This window comes from Hippocampus zosterae, chromosome 4, assembly GCF_025434085.1.
Source record: "Hippocampus zosterae strain Florida chromosome 4, ASM2543408v3, whole genome shotgun sequence".
Classification (NCBI taxonomy): Eukaryota; Metazoa; Chordata; class Actinopteri; order Syngnathiformes; family Syngnathidae; genus Hippocampus; species Hippocampus zosterae.
In genome coordinates, this window is record NC_067454.1 from 2,088,347 (window position 1) to 2,115,261 (window position 26,915).

A 26,915-nucleotide genomic window follows, 5' to 3' on the forward strand; every position below is an offset into this window, starting at 1 on the left:
TGCTAATGCACGTCCACATTGTGAATCGAGTCAATTCGTGGAGAAACTCAAATATGTGATTTCCCCCTTCATCTAGCGAATAGCGTGGACCAAACTATGCCAAATTCACAATAAACCACGCTAATAAACTAACCACCAGATGTTGCTGGAGATGCACAAGTGGAAACTTCTAACTTGCCGTACTTAACAGAGGTGGTACTTTTAATATCGTCATTGGCACGTCACGATATTAAAAGATCACAATACCTCAGTTATCGTTGCATCCCGACTGTGAAGTGGCCACTTCCAGGCTGCCTTCCAACACTGATGGTGCATCTGAGTGTGACAAGATATTAGTATCGCCAAAAAAACGATCCGCCACTTGCGCCACAACTTAGACCTGCTTCTATGTGGTCTAATGGGGGAGTCTACTTTCAGAATCCGCTAGAAAGGCACAGTGCCATCTGCCAAATTCCTCAAAATGATCAACTACACATGTGCCAGTTTTAGCGCATGTGCGTCTGTTGATGAAAATATGGCCCATTATCTGTCTGTAGTGTGTGCCCCCCCCCTTTCAAAAAACAATTTTCAGAAACTAGTCACATGGTTGTCTGCACAATTATAGTCTCAAAGGAACGACTCTGACAACATGACATTTTTGGACCAAATAATACATATGTGGGGGGGTCGGGGTGGGGGGGGGGGGGGGACAAATTATAGCGGCGGGAAGGTTATGTCTTGACGTCCACTGACTACTCCCGCTTTTGTCATGGTTAGCAGTCTGTCATCAGCAGGATATGATTTCTATATTGTCAACTGGTACAACTGACGCAAGGCTCTTTCTTTTGCAACATAAAAATAAATACACGCATGGCGTAGGTGAGTTTTGTAACGTCTTAATTTCACTGAATTCGTCATATCATTTCACATCACCCCACATTATTTGGAGGTAGGAGAGCAGGAGTGAGAGAAGGATGTGGTGATGTGATAAGTATGCCGTGGGGAGGCTGCTATGGAGGGCATACTGAAATTGAAAGTGTCCGTAGTGTCCCTGTGGTCAGCAGTCTACTAGCACCACCATGTGGCTGAAAAATCCGGGTCGTGTGCCTCACACAGGTTGTCTTGAACACTGAGAAAAAACATCCTGAGTAGCACATATGCTGGACGACATTTCTAATTCTTACCGCTCATGTTTTTGGGCAAATCACTTCAACCAAATTACACAAAAAAAAAAAAAACAGGCGTACTGCATTTGTATAACTACAAAAAATATATATAATGATAACAACAGGATGGTGCTTGGAATTGGGTCCTCTTTGGGTCGCTATGGTGATGCAGTCTCCCCCATTTGTCCATGTCAACATCTGACCTGCTTTCGTTCACCCCCCTCCCTGCCCCCTCTTTCCTCAACACCCCCTCTTCCTAGCTGCAGACTGAAAAAACCTTTTAGCGTTTGGATGAGACGGCCAGTTCAGTTTCTAGGAATGGGCAGAGAAGAGAGATCGATGACATGAACCTGAAGTCTTCTCACGTGACTTTTGGAAACATGAAGTCAGCCAATCCTTCATGACTCCAGATTAACTCAAAACCAAAGAAGAAATAGAAATTGTTTGTTTGTGTGTGTGTGTGTGTGTGTGTTTTCACCGTTATGGTTTTATGTATTTTCAAGGTGCTCAGAGAATTGTGAATTCTTCAGTGTAACTTGCCCTGCGGATGTTACGCCGGCCAAATAACGGTCGTTAATCTTTCTTCTTCGAGGGTGCACGTGATGATTCATTATCTCTGCTTTCTTGGAAGCAAACAAAAAAAAATTATGTCGGAGCAGAATCCCAGAGCACTGACCCACTCAAATAGACATTGTGTTCAATGGCTGTGTAAATACCCCCAGCCCCCCCCCCACCCCCCTCCACTCCTGACGCTTTTTTTTCCCTTTTCAATTACACATACAGTACATCCGCTGAACACTTATAGCAAAGCTGACATGCACTTAAGAGGGCTTCAAGGTTCTATTCTTCAAGTGGAATGACCTCGATGTATTTTCTCCACGGGGCTGCAGGATGGAAACAATACTGTCCATCAAGGCTTCTTTTGGTGCACAAGGACACCGTAAATGTGCTTTTGACGATGACTGACACAATTTAAAATCAGCTGTTAATGTCTTGCATATAAAAAAATATGCATCAAGGATCATCCGAGGGTGGTTGGCAATATTTTTATATTTGAGAGTATAGAGTAGGATTAATACACTGCCTCCATGTCGTACGCTCTTGATACAGCAATTGCAAAATGCTTGAACGAATGACATCTTGACCTTGCTCAGGCTCCAATGCAGGCATTGCTGACGCTATTGTAAACATTCATTCATTCATCTTCCGAGCCGCTTGATCCTCACTAGGGTCGCGGGGGGTGCTGGAGCCTATCCCAGCTGTCTCCGGGCAGTAGGCGGGGGACACCCTGAATCGGTTGCCAGCCAATCGCAGGGCACACAGCGACGAACAACCATTTGCACTCACACTCACACCTAGGGACAATTTAGAGTGTTCAATCAACCTGCCATGCATATTTTTGGAATGTGGGAGGAAACCGGAGCACCCGGAGAAAACCCACGCAGGCCCGGGGAGAACATGCAAACTCCACACAGGGAGGCCGGAGCTGGAATCGAACCCGGTACCTCTGCACTGTGAAGCCGACGTGCTAACCACTGGACTACCGGGCCGCCCTATTGTAAACAGACTTTTTTTAATAATGAAGCTGACCAAGTGGACCACGTTACCATAGCGATATGTGTCACTGTTAGAGAGGCTAATCACATTAAATAGTTTGATAGACGTGAACATATCGTCACTGATGTCGCAAATGGGACCAGAACAACTTATCCCGTGTTGTTGAAAATAGTGATACAACAATGAAGCTTCAAATTTGCTTCATGAACCAGTTGTTGTATTTGTTTATTGCCGCCGTGCCTGTTTTCACTCCTCCAAAACACCGGATTCCAGCGGTCAGAATCATGATGCTTCTACAGCAGGGGAGCCAAAGCCCGGTCCTTGGGAGCACCCTTAGCTAGCCTGTTTAAGCTAGCTGTTTGATAATAATCATGTATTCAATTCAATTCAATTAAGATGCCGCCCTCTTTCTAGTCCACCAGGTTCAAATGATCAGGATTATTATCAGGCTTTCTCAGAGCTTGCTTAGCATCCGACATGCAACGCTGATTCCAAGTTTTCCTGTCGTGCAGGTCTACTCGAGAACAGGCACGGCAAGCTAATTTTTGGACAAAGCACTTTTTTTCTGTGGCCCGTACTTAGTGGTGCGGGCACCGCGAGCTCAGCTATTAATAGCGACTGCAGAATAAGTGCGCCATATTTACCATCGGCTTTGAAGAATCTGTACTTGTCCAAGACCGCATACAACGCACATTTCTTGGCTGTTCTGCTCAAAAGGGAAATAATCAGCACCACTGTAGAAAAAAATAGTCAGGAAAAGCAAGAAGCAGAGTTACAACTCCAGTAGGACAAACATTTCAATTTATTGATAATTTTTTATTTCCTGTTCTCCTCAGAAAAGCGACGAACAGATTTTTCTCACCATCTAAAAAAAAACAACCAGACTATAAGGTTGGGGGAGGATACTTTTAAGCAGCTGATGTCTGGGGAAATGTGACACATTAATTCTCCGCACACACACACACTCGCAAATATCTTCCTTCTCCCTTTGCACAGTGATTTGGAGGGAAAAGGCTAAATCGATGAGAACAACTCAATCACATTTCCCTATGCAAATATCGAAGTGACCCCCCCTCCTCACTCCGCCACGCTGTTAGCATCGAGCCCCGTGGCTCGTCTGTCACAGAAATGCGCATGGGAGAAATTAACATTTGCTCTCATAGTCTGCAAATGGCAGCTTGTGCTTAGACGAGCCGCTGCAGAAGAGAAAGAGAAAATATTTGAGTGGTTAGCGATTAATAATTCGTCTCGCAGAGCAGGAACATTTGCTTTCGGGGTCAGTGAATTGACAGAATTGGTTTCCTTGGGAACTTTTGATTCAAAGCTGGCTTTTTGTTGTCATTTACATCTCCCGCAGTGACTCCCCATGAATCATTGTGCACATAGAGGTATATTTTCCCTGTGAAGGGTAAGTCTTTTCTTTTTTTTTTCCGAAGAGGTTGGTTTCAAGCACCTAACTCTGAGGCTGGCTGTAAATCAGGGAGTGCAGAGTTTTTCCAGAGCCTTGTGAATGTCCTTGAAATTCAAAGTAACTCACCTTGAGAGAAGCATTTCAGTCGAAAGATTTTTTTGCAAATTACACGACGAGTCCAACGACTCATTGACCGTGACCGCCGCGATGCAAACGTAGCCGTTAGCCCAGTGTGCTAAACGCTAAAACCGAGCGTTTAATTTCACATGTTGTGCAGTTTAAATGAAAAAGGTATGGCTCCCACTAGGAGAAGAAATGTAACAAAAGAGTTTGCAGGGACTTGCGCGACCATTCATCTAGGTAAATAGGACACATGGCAATAAAAGAGTAAACGACTGTCGATGGAACACAAGCGCCCGCTGAAACGCCACGGGATCCCGGAGAAGAGCGCTGTCCCCCTGCTAGTCAAGATGTTGCACTCAAGGCGAAGAGGGCTGCAGATGGCTTTTCTCGATTCAGCCGCAGCTGGATCCCGCTGTGGAAATGTACTGCCCTTTTTTTTTCTTTTTTTTTTTTTTATAAACTCAGAGTTTGAATGGAAAAAAACCAACAAAAGGATACATAATCAGCTAACTTTTCCATCAACAATGTCCATCTTTAAACACCCTCGTGAAAGGTCATCGCAGAGGAAATTACTCCTTTCACAGAAAGGTCCCAATAGATCAATATGTCATTTAGTTTAGAGTCATTCTGTCCTACTGTTGATCGGATGGAAGATGGCTGAACTTTCATGGTCAGCCATCTTCCATACATCTCCCTATTCCCAACTTTTTGCTGATTGCACAGTATTATATTGTCTTTACTGTTTATACTGCACTACATTATCTGCTATCTTGTTTTAGCTGTGTGTTTAATGCACAGCAGGTTTGCATGTTTGCACTCAGGAGGATTGAGAGGAAGAAATTTCATTGATGCCGCATGTCATACATAAAGCATATTTGACAATAAAGATGACCTTGACGTTAATGATTGTGATCCTCTCTGGTTGCTTTCTCGCTCTTGTTTCCCACTAAGACCGATGGCCGAGCAACTGTGCGCCGTGCGATACATTAGACATACTTGAAAATGAAATGCAATAGCAAATATGAACAATTTCAAGTTCATTCTTAAATGCGACCATTTTTATGGAACTCAAGTCCTTCCGCCTTTGCCAGACATATTCTTGCAATTTTGCCGAGATGCACAACGTTCTCGCTTTCCATGCAGCATGTCGCCATTTAATAGCAACCCACCGTGTGCAATTGCAAACCAATGATGGCTTTCGCGTATGTCAATGAGATGACATTTTCAAAAGGACTTTCAATTCTAATTGCAGGCTTACTTTGAGATTTTTCTTGTTCCCCAACCGTTCAAATTTATCAGGACAAGTGGCGGCTCAAACTGGGAGGTGACTGCGCCATGCTGCGATGGAAATGTTTTGCTTCCTGATCTATGACAGCCAAACACTTAGCAAAAAGCCACATCAAATAAGAATTTAAACTGATTACAATACAAAAATCTAATAATTTCCACTAAAACACGGGCCGTGTTTGAGGCTCCTGCCATCCGTCTCGACAAAAAAGTCAAGTCACAGTTATTGATGTAGCCCTTCATCACAAATAGTCTCAAAGGACTTGACATGCCCACAGTGGACGCATATTAACGCCATTCACTGGTCTTAACCCCCAGGAGGTTGAGGAAAAACTAAAAAAAAAACCCTATCTGTGGAAAAAAAATTGAAACCTAGAGAAGGGGCCGCAGATGGGAGAATCCCCCTTCCAGGATGACCAGCAATGGATGCCGAGTGGGCAACATTTGACACAATCTTGTAAAACAACACAAGTTAGAATGATCAAAAAGTTCATTTAACAAGATGAAAACGCTACAGGGAGATACCTTCGGAGGGGGGGGGGGGGGGTTGGTCAATGGCGAACTCTTCATAGCAGCGCCTCCGAGTGGTCGACCCGGCTCTTGTCCAGCTCATTCGGTGCAAATCACGTGCACATTGATCGCGAAGAATTCATCTCTCGGCATCCAATTGGGTCATCAATACCTCGTCCCCTCTCCAGATCAGGTAGGAAGGGGGGGGAAGGACAAACCGAGGAAGCGGCAGTCAAACAGGCCTCAATGCACGAGTATACAAATAAGATAAGATAAGCAAACCTTTATTCGTCTAGCAATGGAGAAATTCCCGATTCACAGCAGCAAAGTTACGAAAGGAAAAAGTAGAACAACAAAATATAGGAGCTGCTGTAAAGGCAGCCACTCACGGTGCTCCATTTTGAAGTCAAAATAACAAAAATAACACAACACAACACACACAGACAGCCGTGCAATAAATGTGTCTTAAGTTGAGTTTTCAACTTTTCAACGGGGTTGGTTGCTCCGATTTCCATCGGTAGGGCATTCCAGAGGCACTCTCGCAAACCTGCAGACTTCTTTTTGGCTCTTAGGATCACGAAAAAAGTTTGCGGCAGAACATACGGTGTCACCAAGCCAACGAGATAAAGGTGCTCAGCTGTGTAATATTTTATAAGTACACAGCAAAACCGTAGCAAGTTGACGAGTACCCGGGGGGAATGTGACCGAACTTCCTCGTCCTCGTCAGGAGTCCGGCGGCAGCATTTGGTAGCAACTGCAGTCTTTTAAAACGAGATATGAGAAGACCAGAGATTAATACGTTGCAATCATTGAGGCGAGATGCAAAAAAAAAGCTCTTTGGAGTACTTTCTCTTCCCATCTTCGTTGTGAGCGATCATATTGGGAATTCTTGAGTGTTGACTTTTGCTGCACGGCGTTGCATAAATGTTGGAATAATAAATTCTATTTGACCTAAACATGCTCGTTAACGTTATGATTTAAAAAAGAAAAAAAAAAGAGTTCACGAGGAGTTCATCGCATGAATTATTTTCTTTTTGGACTTAACGACTCGTCTGTCCAGAAACGATCCCGCTCGTCCGATCGCACGTACGTACTCCGCCATGTTCCTCTAACCAAAGTAGCCTTTTCAGCTGCACCTTAATTGCGTTTAATCTCTTGTGCTCCGCGGCGAGGCGAGCCGCTTTTCATTTGTCTGGGAGTCAAATGCGCTCAACTTCAAGGAGATGTGCGGCGTTTGATGAGCGGGTCCAATGTTGATGCTGATTAAAAAGAGAAAAGGCGTATTAGAGCGCGCGGGCTGTTATCCGCCGCCTCCCAAGCAGACAGGACGGGAGGCAGAGCATGAAAGAAATCCTTTGTAAGTGTAACCTTGGCTTACCTGTGTGAAGAGCGTCTTGATCAGAGGATCTGTCGGATGGGGTCCTCTGACATCACATGCTCTATTTCTTTCACAACATCAGTCGTCTTCATTAGAGTCGAGACGGTTCAGCTCAGCCTTGAGAGGGCCAATAAGAGTCGGTTGCTCCTCCTCGCGCATTACTCGCTCAGGTGATGTCACAGGCGACTGCAGTCAGTATTCTTTGTCTCTCCCGGGTCATGCTTCTTTTTTGTTTGTTTTTTTGCGGTGGGGCGGTGGGGAGGGGGTATTTTTCTCATTTGGCTTGTGTATGCTAAGTTGTATTGGTCTGTCGTGGTGAAGAAGGAGCTGAGCCAAAGGGCAAAGCTCTCAATTTACCGGTCGATCTACGTCCCAACCCTCACCTATGGTCACGAGCTATGGGTCGTGACCGAAAGAACGAGATCCCGGATACAAGCGGCCGAAATGAGTTTTCTCCGCAGGGTGTCCGGGCTCTCCCTTAGAGATAAGGTGAGAAGCTCGGTCATTCGGGAGGGGCTCCGAGTCGAGCCGCTTCTCCTCCACATCGAGAGGAGCCAGATGAGGTGGCTTGGGCATCTGATTCGGATGCCTCCTGAACGCCTCCCTGGTGAGGTGTTCCGGGCATGTCCCACCGGGAGGAGACCCCGAGGAAGACCCAGGACACGCTGGAGAGACTATGTCACCCAGCTGGCCTGGGAACGCCTCGGGATCCCCCGGGGAGAGCTGGAAGAAGTAGCTAGGGAGAGGGAAGTCTGGGCTTCCCTGCTAAAGCTGTTGCGCCCGCGACCCGGCCCCGGATAAGCGGTAGAAGATGGATGGATGGATGGATGCTAAGTTGCGTGTCTATATATGGTCTCAAACTGCTCGTGTGCTGAATGTGTCTCGCTCAGCAGTGATATAAGCCGCGATATAAATCACCGTCAGCATGTTTGTTTTTGTGACATGTTTTGTTGTAAGCAGTAGAATGCCGGCGACGCCATAAACGGGTTCTGACGTCAATAGATGTGCCAAGAGTGGGAAAAAAAAAACCAGAAACGGTGTTCTGGGTTTTATGAAATGCTAGTTTTTCCAATATTTTCCACATTTGCAAAAAACAGGGAAATATCATGCATTTTTCTCTATATTTCTCATTTTTCATTCCCTTTTCATTTGTTCTCACAACTGGACTGTTCCGTTTGCCCCCAAAGAGTTTTCGCCTCTCATCTGTTGGCGAACACAAGTCCTACATAGACCGACCAGGGCTTACTTTTGCCTCGCACCTCCCACTGGGACATAAACCTGGCACGATCACAACCCCACGATACAAAAGTGATAATGTTGCAACCCGCCCTCGGGCCAAAGAGAAAGACCGCAGGCACCCGAGGGAGGCCCTCAAAAGCCGTGGTTACCAAAGATGATCGTTTGTGGAAAGGTGACTGTTGTTCCGGAAGAATAACAAGAGGCAACAACACGGCCATTCCATCGGGATCGGGTCCATCAGAGAAAGGCATTTTCAAACCAACGCGTGACTCTGATACACTTACAACCTGTTAGCACCCTGAGACGAAAACCGCTGTGCCCCCAAAGGCCGGGGCACCTCATCGACAGAAAAACAATCTGGTACTTGCTGTCAAGTGCGATGACGAATGCAGCATGTAGAAGGTCGATTGAAGAAGCCCAGCAGGCACGTTTCTCAACATCGACAGAGGTCACCACTCAGCTGCCTCAATTTGAAACGGCATCCCTTTCCAGGACAAAAAATGTACATCTTCTGCCCGGGGAAAACAGATGGTTTGAAAGCGCACTGAGGAAGGGCAAGTAGTTTGAAAGTGCAAAGGCATTTCTCAGCACAGGAGGGGGCTGGCGTCGGATCAAAACCTCCTATGTCTTTCTTTTGGTCAGTCCACATGCGTGGCTTCTATTTGTACACATTCTTGACCAATCTCGAGTCTTGAGAAACTGGGTATTCTCTTTGACCATGCAATGCTGTTTTGGGGCCCTCCTGTACAGTGACGACTTTGGGAGGTACGAGGATAGTGAGATGATCAATACGAATTCCGGAAATTCTGGAATTAGACTGGATCCGACAAACGGAGACCAAGATAAATCCATCCATCCATCCATTTTCTGATCCGCTTATCCCAAGAGGCTCGCGGGACCTGCCAGAGCCTATCCCAGCTGTCTACGGACAGTAGGCGGGGGACACCTTGAACTGGTTGCCAGACAATCGCAAGACACAAATTGGTGAACAACCATTCGCGCCCTACCCACTCTTGAGGACTTGCACACTGCAAGAATCAAGACAAGGGCACGGAAAATCCTCCTGGATCCCCCGCACCCTGCCCACCACCTTTTTCAGCCACTCCCCTCAGGCAGACGCTACAGATCCATGCGCAGCAAATCCAGTAGACACTTAAACAGCTTCTTCCCTCGAGCCATTAACTCCTTAAACAGTCACTGACGTAGTCACTCTTCGTGTACTACAAAATGGTACTACAAAACTACTGGTTACTCTAAAATGGTTCAATGATCTTGTTGTTTACGATGATACTAGTGCAGCGTGTTATACCGGAGACAAATTCCTTGTGTGTTCTACATACTTGGCCAATAAAGATGATTCTGATTCTGATTCTGATTCTGACTCACACCTCGGGACAATTTAGAGTGTTCAATGGGCCTGGCGTGCATGTTTTTTAGAATGTGGGAGGAAACCGGAGTACCCGGAGAAAACCCATACAGGCCCGGGGAGAACATGCAAACTCCACACAGGAAGACCGAAGCCCGGTTCGAACCCACGACCTCTGCGCAATCGCCGGGCCACACCAAGATAGAGCCAATGACAAAAATGTATGAAAATACAAGACAAAGCCGACAGAGTGGAAATGATTACGCTGGTCACGATGAACCCGGAGAAAATGCAAAAACGAGAACATCGAGCCGACTCCAGACATTTGAAATGAATGACAGTTACTTTCCTTTCTATGTTCCAGGGTTGATCTGAACAGAGAACTCAGACTTGGGTGTTGCACAAAACGACCCGCACAGTTCAGAATGAACATCACCCGTTAGGTTTTTGCCCAACGTTGAGATGACGTTTCACACCCTTAATGTACCCCAACAATGTCCGATTGAAATGTGTTCGTACAGCACTCAAGTCAACACCCTTATTCCCATCGCGCCGCCCACCCCACTTTCCGTCGATCAACTTTTGCTTTGTTATTCGATTTGTAATCAAACATTTTTTAAAAAGGGAAAAGAGGCAGATGAGTGTTTGCAGCATCCTACTGAGATCTTGCCTCGTTTTCGATGATGTCCTAGAAAAAGAAATCTCATTTGAATTTCTCACATCAAGACAATCAACTTGGTAAAAAAAACACCCAACACTCTAAAATCAACAGATAGAGGAAACGGCAAACAACTCCAGAAGCATCCATATGCATGCAGTGCTTTTGACGAGAAGAACAAAAAGCCAGAAACAAATCAGTGTGCTCTGAAATCTTCCGACATTTTCCTATGCAGCAATAATGATCAACAATGTTGATTCGGGCATACAAAGAACTCCGTGTCGTCCTTTATCGGCATTTGCACGTTTGTGTATTTTGCACTTTTTATGCTTCATTGTTTGCTGAGAATCTCAGCTATCTCGCTCTTTTTGTGTTTGGAAAGGATTTCTTTGGACCCATCTGGTCCACTCTTGTGATGCTCGTTACTTTTAACTCACTGGCGGTGTCGTTTGATGGCGCATCTTGTTATTATCGTAGATTATCTTTAAAATTTCACTCTGTGTGGCAGGACAATCGCAGGGCTCACAGAAACGAACAACCACCACCCGCGCTCACACACCAATTGGAGTGTTCGGTCAGCCTGCAATGCGTGTTTTTGGAATGTGGGCGGAAACCAGGGTACCCGGAGAAAACCCACAAATTCCTTGTGTGTTCTACATACTTGGCCAATAAAGATGATTCTGATTATTCTGATTCTGACTCACACCTCGGGACAATTTAGAGTGTTCAATGGGCCTGGCGTGCATGTTTTTAGAATGTGGGAGGAAACCGGAGTACCCGGAGATAACCCATACAGGCCCGGGGAAAACAAGCAAACTCCACACAGGAAGGCCGGAACCGGGATCGAACCCACGACTTCTGCACTGTGAGGTCGACACGCTAACCATTGGACCACCAGGCCGCCCTCCGTGCCGGTGGGGTGGTAAGGGCGGGGGGTGCGGCCGCCTACCCGCCCGTGGGGCTCTGCTCCACCATTCATCTTAATTGACAAATCCCAGTTTTTTTTTGTTTTTTTAATTTCTGGTTGCTTCCTAACACAAGTTCACGTGACACAATTTTTTTTTCTTTGCATCCGGATCTATAATTACGCATTATGAATAATGAAGGTTCATTCCAACCTAAAAATGTTCTTTATTCTCCAACCATATCCGTATTATCAAGTTGTCATGGCCTTAATTTCATTTCCTCCATTGATGAATGTGGAGTCATTGGGGTTGGAGAAGCGGAAGCTATTTTGATACCTCATCCAACCGTGACTCCTCTGGAAAACGAAGTCGGCAGCGTCACCGCGCTCATAGCAGCCCGTAGAACCAAAATTCATTAATCAGGCAGTCCCGGTGAATGGAGGAGGAGGGGCCAGCGCTCTTCTGAGCCTGCCTTGGGTGTGTACCTCCTTTATACTGTTTACAGTTGTCTTTTCCAATCCGCCACCAGGGGAGTTTTGGACCAGGCTCAACGGTAATTGCGATGCATATTGTATGTGGTATACACAATCAGCTTCAACTCGCACGACGACACTGTGTGGAGAAACCAGACAAGTCACACTGTGATCAAAAATACGCTATACGCGGGGCTGCTGTCACAAAAGATAGATTTCAATTCCAAACGACAGATTATAGAAAATCCCTCTGGAGTCTCACATACTTTTCCCGGACGCCTGCGCCGCACACCTGTCACGTCTTTTGCGTGGTGGTAGTAGTGGATCTGAAAAATGCAGAGAGGCAGGGGAAAGCAGGGAGTACACCAAACAAAATGTATTGCACAAAAACACTTGCATGGGTGCACTGGAGCAACTCCATCGAAAGCACGAACCAAGTCCTGAAAACCCCCCAAAACTCAGTCACAACAAAAGACGCCACGATGACAAACGTGACGGCAACAAAATCCTGAATAAACCAAAGAAACCATATTCCATGACGGAAGCCCAACGATCCAACCGCGAGTGTTCGGCGTTGGGGTCCTATTAACTGAAAAGAACTGATCGGGTGATGACCAACAGGTGTGACGCTGAAGGAGAAGCCCTCCAATGCCACCTGTTGGTCACAAACGGAACAGAAGCATGACAGTTAAACTATGAAACCGTTTTTAGGGTAGCGCCTTGGTACAGTGATTAGAACAAGTGCCATGTAGTTCTGAAGCACGAGGTTTGAATCTTCGGCTCTGGCCTTACTGTACAGAGCTGGTTTCGTCTGTGTGTGGACTTTCTCCTGGTAGGCTGACAGTGGCTTCCTCGTAGGCTACGATCCATTAAAAACTTGCTCCTTTGGCTAATTGTGATTCTACGTTGACCAGAGGTGTGGGTGTGAAGGCGTATTTGTCGACATCTCATCCTGGCTACCAGTCCAGAGTAGATTCAACTCTCTCACCCGAGAGCCGAATGAAGTCAAGCAGTGTAGGCGATGGTTGGCAGCGGATATCCTCTCGCCAAAAAAAAATAAAAATAAAAAAAAATTACGCAGTCTTCAGCTTTTTAAGACAATGCTGCAGCTGTTTGCCTCTGGACAAAGTCGACATATTGACTTTGTTTTGAGGGCATGATTTGTTTCGATATGCAAAATGGCCTGGAGGTTCGTTGTCATTGTTTGCGATTGTTCAGCTGTTTTGCGGTCACTTGGCATCCCACTGCATTTTCGTGGGCAAATCGTTGCCTCTCATTTTAGTTGCGACAGCAAACAAAATCGATCATGGTAACTGTAATGTATCCCACATGAAGTGACAATGCATCAATGAAAATTGAATTAGTGTGGATGAAATAGAGTATGTTCTCTGAAATGACTCTTCATCTTACTTTTATTCCAGTCATATCCTCGCGAGAGGGAGGAACAATGCCAACTTTAAAGCTTTTCAGAGCCAGGGATAATTCCAAGTGACTTAATGCTCTATTTATTCAATCATAATAACGTCTCATCCGTGGAAGTAACAGAGCTCCATCAGTCCCTGCCACCCCCTGGGGCAACAGATGTTTCACGGCCCATATGGTGCCTTAATTTCTTTCATGGTTTCTCGGAGTCTGTGTGTCTGTAATCTCAACATTTGTTGCTGGCTTGTTCTTAACATGAGAAAAAAAAAAAAAAAAGAGATGCGGAGAGATCTGGAGAATGCTTGTGGGCAAATAGTGCGGCCCGTCTCTCACCATACGTCAAACAATTGCTGGCCCCGCAATCTTATAGAGAAGAAGAGTGCGTCGTTGATGGCTTTATATCGCTTGGAATCTTTTTTTTTTCTTCTTTTTTCTCCTCTAATTGTTGGGCCTTTGTTAGGATAGCATTGAAATGTTCCAGTGTGTTTTGTAGTGTGCCTTTTTTTTCTGTTTTTGAAAATAAATCCTCTTTTGAGATTCATACCGCCTTGCCACTCCACGCCGGGGTCCTGCGCGTTTGCCGCCATCACCTCGCAGTGGCGGTTCTGGATCAATTTCACTAAGGGGCCCGGGTTGGGGCCAGGGGTTTTGATGGGGGGGCACATTCAAACCATGGCTAAAAAGACAGATTCAACATCTTACATGACTTTTTATTTCTTCAAACTTTGAAATTGTAGTCATAACATTACAGTGACGAGAAAAAAAAAACAGTATTAGGAGGGCTAAAATGTCTGCAAGCGTAAAAATACGCCGTGTCCATCTGTTGAGAATATTCAAGCCAGGGTATGATATGGTACCAGCCTGCCGGGTACAAAAATTGCAAATACACTGAAGCTAGATGTTTTACATGCATATAATTATCCAAATTTTAAAAGGCAATGTCTTATGTATTGATCCTGTTAAATAAAAATAAAAATAAAAAGGGAGACTAAAAAAGTTACACACACGCGCGCGCGCACACACACACACACACAAACACACACACGCGCGCGCGCGCACGTCGTAGTAAGTTCCTTCTCTGCGGACTGCTTCTCATTTCCCGCTCATTTTCAAGTGGTGCAGCGCAAATAAAGGGTCCGACGAGAATGTTAAATCACGCACTTTAGTTCCACTTTTCGCATCGGCGACTCGGCGCGACTGCGTAAACTACGTTCGGAGGGGGGGCCACAGGGGGGGGCCAGAATCAGTGCTACAGGGGCACTGGCCCCCGTTGGCCCTCCCCCAGAACCGCCACTGTCACCTCGTAAACCAGTCAAACTTTGTCAACTCAAAATTCTCAGCACATTTTCCGATGAGGTCACAAGTGTTTGATTCTCGTGGTTATCATGTTCTGGACGGACAAAACCCAACCAAACAAACTCTCACCATTATTTCACACGGAAACGCCACATGAATAGGAAGCGGGCATATGGCGTCAGTTGCAGTGGAGCTCTTTCTCCAAGAGAGCCATTCAGCTCTGCTGCCATAAACATTTTATGTCCTCCTCTAGTCGATTTTAATTTGGATAACCACTCCCCACCATGTGTAAGGTGACCATTCTTGGCATGATGTACACGCCGTACATGCAACCATTTGTATGCTCATTAAAAACAGATATCTGCCCGAGTATTCATTCCATATGAGTGATATTACTTGTAAGAAAACATCTCAAATCCATTTGCTGCCCGTACATGCAAATGAATAGAATTACTGCGGGTAGCGCCTTTGATTGACTCCTTCTCTATGCCGCGGCGTGTTTGCACGGTCGTGTGGCTCTTCCCTTGTCGTTATGCATAATACATAGAAATGTATACACATAGCATCATGTGGCTACCTAACCTCAGGCTGTATTGTTTCGAGATGCAAATGTGATTCAGGTGTGCGCATCTACCAACAACTTTGCGTGAGGAAAGTGGACCTTGCTGTTCTCTCTGTGACCCTGATGTGGAATAAAATATTGTGACCGAACTAATGGGAAAGGTGGAAGTACAGAGAAAATAAAATGGAATGTTGAATTTAATTATTACTCTGTCAGGTGGGTTGCATAAAATAAAATCAATTGGGTGTGGATTTTTTAAGTCTTTTAAGTCCTGCTTTATTTATTTTTATTTTTTTTCATGGAACCACTTATTTCAGCGTAGCCAAATATGGGGCACTAGCTGGTTCGCCGCCCTCCGGGCGGCTCATCAGCTAGTTCCTGCGGAAGGCTGGTAAGGTGGGCCTTCGGCCCACAAAAGTGTTGTTGCTTGGTTCAACTTTTTGTTCATCTTCATTGCTTATCGCGAAAATAAAGAGATATTTAGCTCTACTAAATAACTAACAATTTCATTGCAATGCTTGTGGGTAGATAACATTTTTTCGCTAAGATGCCCGCGCGATCGTAGTGAGCCACTGCCTGAGCGGCGCAGTAGCGGCGCCGTGGCGGCGCCGTGGCGGCGCGGTGAAGTAGGTATGTTTTGAAAAGGGACAGACGGAAGGACAGACCGCTTGCGGAACGACGCGCAATATATATATAGATGGTTGGTTTCAGTCACCGACTAGCACCCCCCCCAAAACATGTGTTTTGGTTTCACACTAAAGTTGAGTTATATCATTATTTTATTCATAACAACCAGTTAAGTCTGAATCTTAAGAAGGTTAGCAGATACCGAGTGGAGTCTGTTAGCACAGTTTGAATCTGAAGAAGGTTAGCGTATACCCAGTGGAGTCTGTTTTGTCATGATTCGGTTTGGGACCAACAGGTGGCACTGTAAGGCTCTCCCTGTAGCTGCACAACTGTTGGTCATTAGGTAATTAGTGCTTTAAAAGGGCTCCCAGACCAAGCACTCAGTGTCAGGTCATTGTTTGTTGCTGTTTGCTCTTTGCTACTGTCATGTTCGTTTGTTTGTTGCTGCTTTTTGCTGCTGTCATGTTTGTTTGTGGCTATTGGTATGCTACGGTCGTACAATACAATACATGCTGATTTATATAGCGCTTTCACAACAGCGACAGTTGTAACAAAGCGCTTAACAAAACAGTTAAAGTAAAATAATAAACACAACAGATAACATGTCATGTTTGTTTCAGTCATGTTTTTGTTATTGAGAGTTTTTTGGTTTCTGCCATGGTTTTTGTTTGTTACTATGGATTCTTTTTTTGTCATGACTTTGTTTTGGATTTAGTTTTCTGTGTTTTATCAATACACTTCTTCAAGTTCACCCTGCTCCTTCTTCCTGCCCGCTTTTTGGGGTCCACCACCACCTCGCAACGTGACACTGTTAGCTAAGTCTGAATCGGAAGAAGGTTAACATATACCCAGTGGAGTCTGTTAGTTAAATTTGAATCTGAAGAAGGTTAGCGTATAGCCAGTTGAGCCAGTTAGCTAAGTCTGCATCTGAAGAAGGTTAGCATACACCCATTTGAGCCCGTTAGCTATGACCATGAACATTTTGAATGACTATTTGTGGTGATACTCCAAAATTGTCCCACATTTGACAGTTGGCAGTGCGTTTCTCAAGTGCTAAGTTTCCGCATCTCATATTTTCAACCCAGATGCGGGATCCAAGAAAAGTTAATCACATCCATCCTCCGAGCGTCGGCATCGCAGCCGCACTTGTCATTGCAGTGTCCCGCCGCCTCGTCATCTCGTGACAGTTTTGTGCAGTGAATTTTCTTGTCACGGTCGCTTGTCTACAGATCCCGGATCTAAACACCTGCCATTCATCTCCCGGGATATCAGGCCTTAGTCGCCTGTCACCGCTCGGTAGCCACCCCCAGTGGGATTCTTCTCATCGCAGTCACAACAGCTTTCTTCTTTTTTTTCCGTGTGTGTCAAACTGGAAATAGCCTTGATTCCATTATCATGTAATCCTACCTAGCATTATGCAGGAGGGGAAACTGAACATAGCCTTTCTTTGTTTGTTCACACGGCGTGAGGAGTCCATTTGCGGATGCTGAGATCTTTTGTTGTAAACGCTTCCACAGCACCTCAAGCTCAATCCGAGCACAAGAGTAAAACCACTCCAGGCTCGCTCTGCAATCGCCACAATCCTTCTGTCATTAGAGACAACAATGCGGAAACCTAGACAATTTCAGGATCATTATTGACAACAGCCCCCCCCATCCATCATTTTCCATCGCGACAACACTTGACACGTACACCGCGCCTGATAACGCAGACGCTCAAATCCAAATACTTCGTCTTGACAGAAAAGTTTCCGACATTGCAATCAGGTCTCTTCTATGTGATGAATGAGCGTCCCTCTAGGTGGAATTTGTAAATTATTCTCACCGCATTTTTGTCTTGATTGCCCCTCCTAAGCTCATGCACGAGTAAGCTAATCTTTGTGAAGAATAATGTGACCACGCTCGGAATAGGTGATGGAGGTGTTTTTTCTTTAAAGAGTCTTTTTTTTATGAAAAATTGTCTCCAGATAAAAGAAAACCACATGTCCCTTCCTGCATGTAGAATAATTATAATCAAAAGTCAAACGCCGTTCCCCTTTCTTCAGTCAATTCGGTTGGAATTAATTTTCTGTGTTTCTCGGGATCATGTTCCATTTAGTCGACCCGACCAGGATAGCTTTAACCCCCATTCCTCTCATCGCCCGAGGGCAAAAGGTAAAGGGAGGTTTCTATCGGTCTAAAGCCCAGAGCTGCGAAAGGCTTTCAACTCCCACCAATTGAACCTACGAGCCGAGGAGCTGTCAAGCCAAGCTACTGAGCCATGTGAGAGAGCAGCGAGGGGGGGGGGGGGGGGGGCAAACGCCACGACTGTCTGTTTATGCCCACAGAGGAGAGAAAACCGGGCAGAAAACAGGGTCATTGAGCAAAACGGGGCGGAAATTGTGCTCTCATCCAAACTGAGGAATCCTCATCAAGGAACACTGACGACGACATCTCATTAGGTGCAAAATACGTAGCCTGCATTGGGAACGGATTTTTCAAAGCGTCCTGTTTGAATGCTCTTGTCACGTATGCGTTACACCATTTCAGTAATCCATTTTTTTTTCTTCCTCTGGGAGGAAAGAAAAAATATTGTAATCTGGAATTGGGCTGTACAACAGATGCATGTTGGGCAACCAGGCAATAATGCGCTCAGCTCACTTGAGCCAAGCGGCTAAAGGAGCACAAGAACAAATGGGAAGTCTGAAGGTTTTATCGTGCGTTCCTGTTGAATTTATGGCTGAGCGAAATCAAACTTTCTCATTATTTCTAATTATTAGCCTGTTAGATAATCTGATTGATTCAACGTTTATTGACTCCCAGGTGATGACGTAGGCGCTTAGTATTTTGAATCGATTGTAACCCCAGATCTCATAACGTGCTCTCGGAAATGCACGATAGATAAGTACAGCTAAGATAAGTTAAAAAACATTTTTTTTTATCTCTTTCAGATTCGTGTAATAGCTTGCAAAAACGCAATTGCATTTGCGGTGGGGGGTGTTTGATCTCTCCAATTTCGGAACAGTGAATGGCAAGCATTCATATTGGGAAGATGTTGGTGTTTTTTCTTCAAGTACCGCTCGTGGAGTGGCTCTCGAGCAGACGGCATCAAGTGAGGGTTAAATTGCAATTTATCTCTGCGAATTGAGATTTTTGTGATAATACGCTCATTTGAATAAAGCACCTTGCTTGTTGAGTTAATCTGTCAAATGTCGTCTTCGGTGATGGAGCCGAGAGTTCCCGCGAGTCAATCCCGAAATGCTGCAATCCATCACCGCTACTGTCGAAGCACCTCTCCCAGCTACGGAGTGGCTCCTCATCCTTTTGAAAACCCTTGGAATGATCTTTTCACTAATTGCAGTGGCTCTCTCGGGTGATCTTAGGACTCGGTAGTCATTAAGGTGAGACCAACACGTTTAATAAAAATCTTGTTTTAATAAAGTCGAGGAGGAATGAGAGAATTATTTATTGAGCGATTCTCCTTTGTGAGTGTGTGTTTTGTTGTTTTTACATGTGTCGTGTTTGTAAATCGCGTATTTATATTGCCCAACAAATCACAGCAGGGAATAAATAAGATATGAAAATAGAAATTGGAAAGTTATGTGTTCAAATTCCATTTCGCTGGCCGTGAGGAAATGAATGCATCAGAGAGAGAGATAGAGAGAGCGAGAGAGATATACAGTATATATAGATATAGATATATTTCTATAATTTTATAGAGCTATCTCATCTCATAAGACATAACAGAGTCCGGCATTTGAGGTCCTTGGTAGGGAAGGCGAGACAAAAGACAACAACAAAAACTTCCGGCTATGAGGCAATAAAATCAAAAACGGAAGCATTTGTTCCAAAAATCAGATTGATCAAAACGAAACAAAAATAAATTGACCTTGATCATGTTGACTCTCATTCAAGTATCTGCGGGATCTGCTCCGTGTCAAGCCGCACTACAACCCCGTTTTCAACAAATACTTCGCAGTGGAAACGAGATTTCACGGCGGCGCCCGCATTTCATTTCACCCCGGAATAGTTTTGCCGCTGATGGATTTTTTTCAAGGGTTCTGAGGAGCAAGTCATATTTTCAAACGGTGGCACGCATATGTTGCTAGTTGGGAAAAAAGAGAACCATCAACCTGAGGAAATCCAGTGCTCAAATGGAAACGGATGCACGCCAACGGTGGGTGAACGTCAAGTCAACAGTATTTCTGGAGCACTTTCAAACAGCCATCGCTGCATACAAAGTGCTGTACATGGAGCGATTTAACATGCACAATAAACAGTAAGACGAATCGATAATAAAGGCGGTAGAAAGCACCAAGCAGTAAAATCAAGAACAAATCTAAGTCAAGTCAAGTCAAGTCAACAGTATTTCTGGAGCACTTTCAAACAGCCATCGCTGCATACAAAGTGCTGTACATGGAGCGATTTAACATACACAATAAACAGTAAGACGAATCGGTAATAAAGGCGGTAGAAAGCACCAAGCAGTAAAATCAAGAACAAATCTAAGTCAAGTCAAGTCAAGTCAAGTCAACAGTATTTCTGGAGCACTTTCAAACAGCCATCGCTGCATACAAAGTGCTGTACATGGAGCGATTTAACATGCACAATAAACAGTAAGACAAATTGGTAATAAAGGCGGTAGAAAGCACCAAGCAGTAAAATCAAGAACAAATTTAAGTCATGCTGAGTCCAACGCCAAAGAATACAAGTGAGTTTTGAGGTGAGAGTCCTTGTTCATTTTCTCCAGTTTATGATGATTTTGGCCCACCACCTTGCGAAAATATGCGTTGAAACGTAAATTCCACCAATTAAATAATCAACGTCATTCATCTCAGAAAGTGACAGACAGACAGACAGACCACGTTAGCATTCATGGTACCATGCCATGACTGCCCTTTGCTTTCTCCCACCAGACTCCATTTTGATGCCCAAAACCGATTGCGGCGACAATGTCGTTATCCCTTTGAGACAAACTCACAAAGACGAAGCAGGCGTCATACGAGAAGGGGGAGACAAGAGTCACCGTCTGCTCTCTGCACCCCCGATTTCTCTCGACACTACACTTGACAAGAGTGTGACGGCAGTGCTGGTGAAACATCAATCGCGGCATGTCTGAAAATGGCGCGCTCGCTTCACGTTCTGCCATTCGGATGACTGACATCATCATCGCCCATTCTGCTCCAGTTGCGGCCACAGAAAAGGCTGTGATTCTGTTCTGTCAAGTGAGAAAAATCATGTGTCACAGCATTCGTCGCTACCAATCAATACCATTTATGTTGTAGTTGCTGTACTTTAAAAAAAAAATACAGACATTTAATGACTCGTATTTCTTTTAAACGGCAATACCTTGGGGGCTAAATTCTCTGCAGTGCTTATTTTCACCATATGTCACATGAAAATGACACAACCAGTCAGAGACTGCTGAGCTAACCCTGAGCAAAGTGAGAAGCTGGATCTCCTTCACATCCCTGCAGATGGTGCCCGTCAAAATGGACAAGGAATTCCATTTTCATACAGTTCATTGTCAGCGCTAAGTGATTGGCCTGCGCATTATTTCCAATGAAGGCTTTTCTTCCATTTGTGTGTGGCTTTTCTCTGGGTACACATTCCAAAACCTTGCATGGCGGGTTGATTGGACACTCGAAATTGTCCCTAGGTGTGTGTGTGAGCGCGAAAGGTTATTTGTCTCCGTGTGCCCTGCGATTGGCTGGCGACCAGTTCAGGGTGTCCTCCACATACTGCCCGAAGACGGCTGGGATAGGCTCTGGCACGCCCGTGACCTTCCTGTTCAGATAATGGATTGAAAGGCGGATGTTGAGAATGTTTTGCTCCATCTAAAAATTATTATAATTATAATATTCATTCATTCATTCATCTTCCGAGCCGCTTGATCCTCACTAGGGTCGCGGGGAGTGCTGGAGCCTATCCCAGCTGTCTCCGGGCAGTAGGCGGGGGACACCCTGAATCGGTTGCCAGCCAATCGCAGGGCACACATAGACGAACAACCATCCACGCTCACACTCACACCTAGGGACAATTTAGAGTGTTCAATCAGCCTGCCACGCATGTTTTTGGAATGCGGGAGGAAACCGGAGCACCCGGAGAAAACCCACGCAGGCCCGGGGAGAACATGCAAACTCCACACAGGGAGGCCGGAGCTGGAATCGAACCCGGTACCTCTGCACTGTGAAGCCGACGTGCAAACCACTGGACTACCGGGCCGCCCATAATTATAATAATAAGATTATATTATAACATTAACATCAGTCTGCTCTACCCAGCCAATCTCAGACAGCGTGACGTCAGCCAATCAGCTGGCAGCCTGCCCCAGTTCTTTAGTCGCATCTGTGTGACTTGTCTGTGGCTATTTAGCTAATTCGGCGTTGCCCTTTGGTTTCCATTTCCCTTCCTTTTGTTCCATTTGTCCCATTCTTAATCCGTTGCACTTTAGTCACGTTACGAAGACGAGGTCGTGTTACCCGACTGCCATTTGCTGAATCGAACATAAAATAGTCAGTCCCGCCTCGTGGGGACGGTCGTGTGTGTCGCCGCAGCTGCATTGCGGTCACAGCTGTGAGCCAAAAGACTTGCGAGGGTCAGGGAGCAGATGAAGAAGAAAATCCAAGGGAGAAAATGTGCTTTTTTTAATCATCGGCGGACAAAATGCAACGTGGATCAAGTGGGACAGTGCAAAATGAATTTAAAAACATCAGCTTGGCGTGTGCTAGAAACATTCCAGCTATCCTTTGAATGATTTGTATTGCCTCAAGACAAAATAAGGACATCCCAACGACTGAACGGAGAAAAGGAGAAGAAGAGCAATGAGTTTATCAGGTTCACAGGCACAACTGGCCATTCCTACCAAGTTCAAATGAAGACGAGTCCCGGCCATCTGCGAGAGCAAAAGTGAGCACGGTGACCTCCAAAGTGTTCCTCGCTTTGAGGCGTAAGATGAGCTGGCTGGCTGAGGATCTTAACAAGGTGATGCGAGGTGCCGACCCCTTGCTGCTCTCTCCACCTGGCCGGCACAGCTTGAGTTTTTGACTTCCAATGGCCTTTGCGCTTCTCCAACCGAGCACTTTCACCAGGTGGCCACTGAACCAAACAAAAACAACCACGATGGGATCGCCATTTACAAATATGGCATGAATAGAAACATTTTGGGACAAAATAAATGTCAACGAAACGAAGATGAAATGCCAAGCGCGGAGGTTGAACGACTATCCGGCATATCCAAACTGTTTACATTTCTTTTGAAAGATTGAAATACGACTTTGAACCGCTGCAGTTCACCAACCATCAAAAAAGATTTTTTTTTCAAGCCAAATATCAAACTCGTGAAGAGGTGGATGTGTTGTGCGGCTGTCGTGTTATTCTGTGTTTGTTTACACACTGGCGGCCCGGTAGTCCAGTGGTTAGCACGTGGGCTTCACAGTGCAGAGGTACCGGGTTCGATTCCAGCTCCGGCCTCCCTGTGTGGAGTTTGCATGTTCTCCCCGGGCCTGCGTGGGTTTTCTCCGGGTGCTCCGGTTTCCTCCCACATTCCAAACACATACGTGGCAGGCTGATTGAACACTCTACATTGTCCCTTGGTGTGAGTGCGAATGGTTGTTCGTCTCTGTGTGCCCTGCGATTGGCTGGCAACCGATTCAGGGTGTCCCCCGCCTACTGCCCGGAAACAGCTGGGATAGGCTCCAGCACCCTCCGCGACCCTAGTGAGGATCAAGCGGTTAGGAAGATGAATGAATGAATGAATGAATGTTTACACACTTCATTTTAATACGGGTCTCAAGGGGTACAATGAGCCGTGGCACAACGGGTCAGTGAATAGCACATCCAACTCATAGCTCTGTGGTTGAGGGTTTAAATTCTTAGACTGTAGGGATGTGTGAGTGGATGGATGGATGGATGGATGGATAGAGCTCTCGTGTCCTCTAGTCCTTGGTAGAAAGGCGATGTTACCGCACATAACAGCACGTAGCATTGAACAACGGAAGAAAATGGAGTGGAAAAGAAGACATAAATGGGGGGTTGTCGGGCACAGTGATAATAGGTTGCATTAGCCGCATCTGCGGGGAAACATCCTGCGGAGAGCAGACTTGCCCAGTGAAGTGTAATCTTCAGAGGCCCGGTCCCCACGAGTGCTTCTGGGTGGGGCCAGTGAAGCAATGACTTTCATGATGGCGAGGGGGGGAGGGGTAGAAATAACACACACTGAGCATAAACACATAAGGAGCTCATCAGACCATGTAGGAAGCACCGAGCGAAAGGTAGATTTCAACAATGATGTGGAGAGAAAACCCAATGGTGGAAAGGGGACTGTGGGGAAATTGGCCCGGAGGGTGTTAATGGATCTGAAGAAAATACTAGGCGGCGAACGTAAACAGAGCCGAAGATGTGGAGCGGTACTGGGAGGATAATATTGACGTGGGAACTCGTCAGGCCGAGGCTCAGCTGTGTACCTCTCACCTCAAACAGGAGCAAGCACTATTTTGAGGACCAAAACGGACATACGCCGCAACGGAGAAGATGGATGCCAGAGAGAGAGGCGAGTGAAAGAGGCCATCGACGTCAAGGTTGACAAGCGGTGTCGGAACTCGGCATATGCGATGCTGTCCTTCTATCCCTTCCGAAAAATGGAGTTACTTTTGGCTCACGGCCGCCTCTCTGACCGCTGTAACAAGTGGACGGAAGCTAACGACGGGGATTCCAGTCAGTCGTTTCCTGGCGAGGGCACTCACTAATTAATCTTAACAACTGCCATTTTGCATCCCAGACAAGTGAAAGCATTTTTTTTGGGGCAGGGGGGGGGGGCAGTATCCTACCTAAAAAAGTACAAATACTTGGGTCGGACAGGAGCTGTCCAATTTTTAAGCATCAACTGATGAAGCTAGCTCCAATCGAATTGTTGACTTAATGCGCAATGGTTTCACTTAAAAAGTGAAAACACTTGCGTCTGACAAACGTATTATTTTTAATTTGAAGGAAATTGGAGAACATTAAAAGTTTAATGTTGTATTGCTGAGGATGAAAAGGATAAATACGATATTAGGACAACTAAGTGCGCGCGCATCCCTGTTTGCTAATACAGGAAGGTTGCTAAGCTATGGGTGGTTATCTTTTCAGATTCAGAAAACTTTATTTACAAATGTATTATTTTTAATTTGGAGGAAATTGGAGAACATTAAAAGTTTAGAATTAAAAAGGCCTTAAGTTACGCATTTTACAATTTTTGTAATGATTTATTTTTTTTCAAACACTCAAAATGTTCAGAGGCATCTGTGCTATCCATACATATCTAGTTTTTATTAGGTCTTTGGGATTTTTTATTCTTTATTTTTTGAAAAAGGAAAAAAAATGTGTCTGGAGGTCCCAAACAAGCCCTACTAACAATCCCGACCGGACGTGTTCATGTAAAATGAATTGGTTTGAAGCCTCCTGCAAAAAGGCAAACTCATTTGCTTACGTCTGTCCAAGCGAAAACAAAGCGATTGACGTAAAAATTGCATGAAATGCATTTATACACATTAGGTTTACAATGCATTCAAAAATATGAATTATAATGGGTCTCTATGGTGCAAAATATGTAAATTGTGAAGATTAAGGTATCAAAACGTTTTTTTTTATTATTGCTGCAATGCCTGAGAATTATCAGCCGGTGATTTTAGAACCCCTCCATAAGTTTCAGCTCTCTCGTGTTTTTCTTGAATGCCTTTGCCTTTGATTCAAAGACATCATTTTACATTTATCGCAAGCGGTGCACTACGAGGGTTAATGCTGTATTGCTGAGGATGAAAAGGATAAATACGATATTAGGACAACTAAGCGCGTGCGCGCGCATCCCCGTTTGCTAATACAGGAAGCTATGGGTGGTTATCTTTTCAGATTCAGAAAACTTTATTTATCCCCGTGGGGCAATTAGACATTTTGGAGCTAAATGTCAGCCTAGCGTGACTGTTCTAAGAAGATATCAGCTCGTTTGATGTTACATTGAATATTAGACACTGCAACATGTTTCTTGCTGAGCAGAAATCATTGACTTAAGAAAGGAGTGACTGCAAATGTCTCATTTTATTACACGCAAATGTAAAAGACTTCATGAAGCTGTTTTTAGTTTAGAATGTACTGGAGATTGTACGCACACGTAAAGTTTGCTGAGCAAACGGCACACAGTGGCTGTCGTGATTATTTCTGCCTGTTTTCGGGCCAAATTTAGGGCACAACATAGTGAGAGGGTAAATCAAAGACATAACTGTCGATATCTGTGGTACTGCTGATCCGGCCGGGGCACTGTCCCTAGCTGCTGTCATTATAGTTGGAAAGGGGGTGCGGGGGGCGGGGGGAGTCCTGTCCAATCTTCTATCCAGCTTGTGCATGTATCTCATTATGTCCTTTTCATCAAAGTGAGTTGTGAATTGAAATGGACGGAACGTTGACGAGTAAACGTCGGTTTCATTGCCGCTCGTCAACGTTTAGTCGTTGGCGGGCCGACTCGACTGCCAATGTGACCGCGTGAACAAATGCTGTGCGAGATTTCTCGCGTGAATAGTCAAGCGCTACACAAGACAATATTGATGTGCCGTATGTGTGAAAAGCATCGAGTCAAAACGGGGGGGGGAAAAAAAAAAATTTGAAGGCTGAACAATTTGCATTTGTTCTCTGATGTTGCTCGCCGAGGAATCGAAACTTATCAAATGCATCAATTCGAAATGGTCCAATGAACAGAAACGAGCCCTGACAACAGCACAAACCAAGCATAAAGTATCCCCGGCAATCTCAATTATTCACCAGATTTCTCAGCTTGCCTTTCTACCGCGGTGCCATTTCATTGTCTGAGTTCCATTGGTGGAGTCATTCAAGTTTTAATGTCACTTAGTGCACATTAGTGACAAAGACGCAATTTGCAAGTACTCATGCACGCAAACGCAAAAAAAAGCACTCAAACGCAATCAAATGATCCACGGCGTGCCTGAGC